Raw genomic sequence first — 5,501 nt, 5'->3', positions numbered from 1 at the left:
TGGGTCGAAGATAATACCCAGATTCTTTACTGAGTCGCTTTGTGTAATTGTTTGGTTGTCAAATGTTAAGGTGGTATTATCAAATAAATGTTGGTGTTTAGCAGGACCGATAATCAGCATTTCCGTTTTCTTAGTGTTGAGTTGCAAGAAGTTAGCGGACATCCATTGTTTAATTTCATTAAGACACGCCTCCAGCTGACTACAATCCGGCGTGTTGGTCAGCTTTAGGAGCATGTAGAGTTGGGTGTCATCAGCATAGCAATGAAAGCTAACACCGTATTTGCGTATGATGTCGCCTAGCGGCAACATGTAAATACTAAAGAGTGCAAGGCCAAGAACCGAACCTTGGGGGACTCCGCACGTTACCTTAACATAGTCCGAGGTCACATAGTTATGGGAGACGCACTGCATCCTGTCAGTAAGATAAGAGTTAAACCACGACAAGGCTAAGTCTGACATACCAATACGTGTTTTGATACGCTCTAATAAAATGTTATGATCGACGGTATCGAAAGCAGCGCTAAGATCAAGAAGCAGCAACATAGATGACGCATCAGAATCCATCGTTAGCAGTAGATCATTAGTCATTTTTGCGAGGGCTGTCTCCGTAGAGTGATTTGCCCTGAAACCGGATTGAAAAGGTTTACAGAGATTGTTAGACACCAAGTGTCCATTTAGCTGCTGTGCGACAATTTTTTCGAGGATTTTCGAGATAAACGGAAGGTGGGACACCGGCCGGTAGTTTACCATGAGGTCAGGATCGAGGTTAGGTCTTTTCAGCAAAGGATGAATAACCACTTTTTTTAATGCTAGTGGAACAGTGCCAGAGGAAAGTGATAAGTTTATAATATTTAGCACTGATGGACCTAATAATACAAAAAGCTCCTTAATAAGTTTCCCAGGAAATGGGTCAAGTAAACATGTTGTTTGTTTTGTCCCATTGACACATCTTAACAATTCCTCTAGTGTTATTTCATCAAAGAGAGAGAAACTATTTTGGAGGGCGGTATCCTTCGTAGATACAGTCGTATCTGTGTTAATAGAACCCAGTTGTAGCTGCGATGCATTGTCTTTAATCTCCTTTCTAATGAGTTCAATTTTCTTATTAAAGAAATTCATAAAATCATCTGCTGAGTGGGTGGAGCTACTGGGAGGAGTCCCTAGTTGGGTTAGCGATGCTACTGTACTAAACAAAAATTTCGGATCATTTTTGTTGAGGTGGATGAGATTTGAGTAATATTTAGCTTTAGCTAGGGTAAGCATGTGTTTATAAGTTATTAAACTATCACTCCATGCTTGATGGAAAACCTCAAGTTTAGTAGCGCGCCATTTGCGTTCCAGCTTTCTACATGATAATTTATGGGCTCTAGTTTCTTCTGTAAACCATGGGGTGCGCCTTTTAGGGGCTCTTTTAAGCTTTAGCGGTGCTATACTTTGAGGAGTTTTTGTTGAAATTATCCGTAGTAGCAATATTGATAATGTTGTGTTTATTATATGTAGTGCACTTTAAATAATTTCGACCATATCTAGGAATTGATATGACGGGAATTTTCCGATTGTTTGCTTGATGTTGTGATAAACCGAACACATCATAACTTGCCACCTCAGTAGAGTGCATGTCTACTTCTGACACAGAAAAAACATTTTTTGAGTTGTGTATTGTTCTAAAATAGTTGCTATGTGTGCAGGTATTATCCAGCCTGGCGCTGGCTAGTTCTATTTTAACAAACTTCTCACCCGGACTAGCGCTTCTTTGAGGATTAGCCTTTCGCTTTGTTGTTAGCCCCGCTCGGCATCCCCGCTTCTGCTTCCGCTCACACCGCTTACGTGTCTTCCGTTGACGGTCCCCGCTGGCACTTAACTCCGCTGCTTTAGAGGCCGCTGGATGTAGCCAACGAAGAATCCCCATGCTAGCGAGGAGGTCGAAAGTACCCGCATCTTTCAGCCTATAACGGCCCGATCCATCCACATCCAGAATCGTCTGTCGGTCGTATCTGATCACGAAGTGTCCACACTGTGAGCCAGCCATGAAATAGACAGAATTGACGGGTATTTTTGCCAAATCGCTCTACACTTCCAAGAGCGTCTGCAAGCCGCTGCCATCAGGGCGCCGCCATCTTAGTTGTTAGAGGTTAGTACAAAACCGTTTAGGTCAGAATCAGAATCATCTTTATTGGCCAAGTATGTAACACACAAGGAATGCAATGCAAGAAACAAGGAAAAATGCAATGTATAATTTTGAAAATATAGGGACTGTATGTAACCGGTGGTCTTTTCCTTTGCGTTGTGTGGACTCTATGTTCTGACAAACTAGTTTTTCCCTACTCACCCACAATGTTTGGCCTGTGTATGTGTAGTGTATAAGGCACCCCACCTTATCTATAGAGTACTGTGAGTTCTTGCTAGGCGCCAAGCAAGAAGCATATTAAGTTAAAGTTAAAGTACCAATGATTGTCACTAGAGATGTCCGATAATATCGGACTGCCGTTATTATCGGCCGATAAATGCTTCAAAATGTAATATCGGAAATTATCGGTATCAAAATTATCGGTATCGGTTTCAAAAAGTAAAATGTATGACTTTTTAAAACGCCGCTGTGTACACGGATGTAGTGAGAAGTACAGAGCGCCAATAAACCTTAAAGGCACTGCCTTTGCGTACCGGCCGAATCACATAATACCTATGGCTTTTCATACACACAAGTGAATGCAATCGCATACTTGGTCAACAGCCATACAGGTCACACTGAGGGTGGCCGTATAAACAACTTTAACACTGTTACAAATACGCGCCACACTGTTAACCCACACCAAACAAGAATGACAAACACATTTTGGGAGAACATCCGCACCGTAACACAACATAATACAACAGAACAAATACCCAGAACCCCTTGCAGCACTAACTCTTCCGGGACACTACAATATACACCCCCCCCACACACACACCACCACCTCAACCCTGCCCCCCAAGCCCGCCCACCTCAACCTCCTCATGCTCTCTCAGGGAGAGCATGTCCCAAATTCCAAGCTGCTGTTTTGAGGCAAGTTAAAGAAATAATGCACTTTGTGACTTCAATAATAAATATGGCAGTGCCATGTTGGCATTTTTTTCCATAACTTGAGTTGATTTGTTTTGGAAAACCTTGTTACATTGTTTAATGCATCCGGCGGGGCATCACAACAAAATTAGGCATAATAATGTGTTAATTCCACGACTGTATATATCGGTATCGGTTGATATCGGAATCGGTAATTAAGAATTGGACAATATCGGAATAACGGATATCGGCAAAAAAGCCATTATTGGACATCTCTAATTGTCACACACACGGTGATATTGCTGTTTAATGCAAATTTGTGATTTTCATGGCCATTGTGTTTACACATGCGTACTGTTCTTGCAGTGTCCTGGGCATGACGTTAAAGTGCATCCGGCAGTGGAGGCTCCCCTATGGGGTCTTGGGGCACTAGGAGGTTAACCCCTTTCCTACTGTTACCCCAGGTGGCCCTTGGCAAAGGCCTAGTACCTGACTGCCCCCTAGCCAGGGATACGGTGAAGATCTCAACGGCGGAGCAGGCGGAAGACGGTAGATTTATGAATCACCACAACGGCTGCGATGGCGGAAGAAGGCACCCCACATCCATGTGGGCCCAGTTATGGGGAAATAACAACCCAAGACCTTAACGGTGGAACAGGCGGAGGATGACCGCTAACCCTATGGAGCGTCACAACGGCTGGGATGGCGGATGTTGGCTGCAGCAGAAAAGGGTCCCCAGTTGTCTTGGACTCCATGCCACTGGACCCTGACCCGGATCTGTCAAGGATCGTGTGGTGACTATCTGTGCACCAGCCTCCCCACGTTAAACAAAGTCACGCACATAAAGGGATACCCCCTACCAGGAGGACCGTCATACTCGCTTTGAGTGACCGCCGATGATGACTGTTCTTGCAAACCAGACTTTTGTGGAATTCTAGGCGGGTGAGTGTAATAGGGTCAATTATGTAATATACATAATGTATTTTATAATGTTTTATTATTGTTATAATTACACAAAATGTGGAAGTTACATGTAAATACCTGAAGGTTGTTTGATGTTTTGTCAAAGTGGAACCATTGTCTCGTTGTCCCTCCTACTGCAATAATTGCTGTGACACCTGTCTCTATATATGCGTTGGACATGCCTTCCTACTTCCCTTTCGTCCACGATAACAGGAGAGGTAGGCGTCCACGCGACGACAAAAAAAATGCATTTGTCTCGTTTAAGTACTTAAGTTCACTTTCTTGTTCTGTATTATATTTGTGTAGAGGCTTGACAATGGCAGAACAATTTTGACGATGTTTGTATTCTCTGTATTGTCAGGTATGTTTTTATTTTTACTGTGTTGTTCTATGTAACGCCCTTTTGTCCACGATAGCGGGAGAGGGGCTTGACAATGGCAGAACAATATTGACAACAATTGTAATCTCTGTATTGTCAGTAAAGTGCATCTGAGTCGGTCGTGTTCCATAAAATCCACACAACGCAGAGGAAAAGACCACCGGTTACATGTATATATGAAGGAACGTATGTTCATACATTTCCATCTGTTGACAGGTTAGTGTATACTTTCAAGTGAAAAAACATTAAAATATAAACACAGAGAAAGACCATAGGATTAAAACTACATATTTATACCTGGTCAGTTAAAGGAGGATTTATAGAGACCGCCTCAAGAAAATGCAGAGTCAGCTATCATAAAGTGCTGTGGTACGTTGCTGTACAAGAAACATCTCAAGGATGCACTGGGACACACCCTCAGTGATATATCCTGGGGTCATAGGGTGTTTCGGGTCTCGCAACATCATACACCCTCGCCCAGGTGACCCAGCTGGGGTTGATCAAGTCCCGCCTTGCGTCCCAGTAGCAATCCACGGATCAGCCCTCTTAATCCACATCCACTGTGTGGCCTTCTCTGCGGCTTCGTTTACGGATTTAATGGCCCTCTTCTTTGCTGCCCCTACAATGCCCAAGCGACTGAGGACTTTGCACAGACAGCGTCCTGTAAAACCCCTACAACCAACTTATATAGGCTCATCAAAGGTTCGCCAACCTCTCTTCCTGCACTGCTCCACAAGTTCCTGGTATTTAGCGTGTTTCTTCTCATTGGCTTCCTCAATACGTTCTTCCAAGGGCACCGTAAGTTCCAGAATGATCAGGTGTCTTAAAGCCTCGGAGGTAATGATCATGTCTGGACGGAGAGTTGTTGTTGCAATAGTTTGGGGGAACCTCAGCTGCTTTCCTAAGTTGACCTGTAGCTGCCAGTCAGATTCCGTGTGTAGGAGGCCTGTTGTTAAATGTAGTGCTTGGAGTTTCTCTCCAGTTTTGATGAAGGGGACTGCCTTCTTTGGTGCATGATGGTGCTTGCTGGTGCTAATGGCTGAGGCTACGCTCTCAGCAGTTGCCTTAAGCACCTGGTCGTGGCGTCAACAATAGCGACCATCCGCCAGGGCCTTTGGG

This window comes from Nerophis lumbriciformis, linkage group LG08, assembly GCF_033978685.3.
Source record: "Nerophis lumbriciformis linkage group LG08, RoL_Nlum_v2.1, whole genome shotgun sequence".
Taxonomy (NCBI): domain Eukaryota; kingdom Metazoa; phylum Chordata; class Actinopteri; order Syngnathiformes; family Syngnathidae; genus Nerophis; species Nerophis lumbriciformis.
This window is presented reverse-complemented; position numbering follows the sequence as displayed.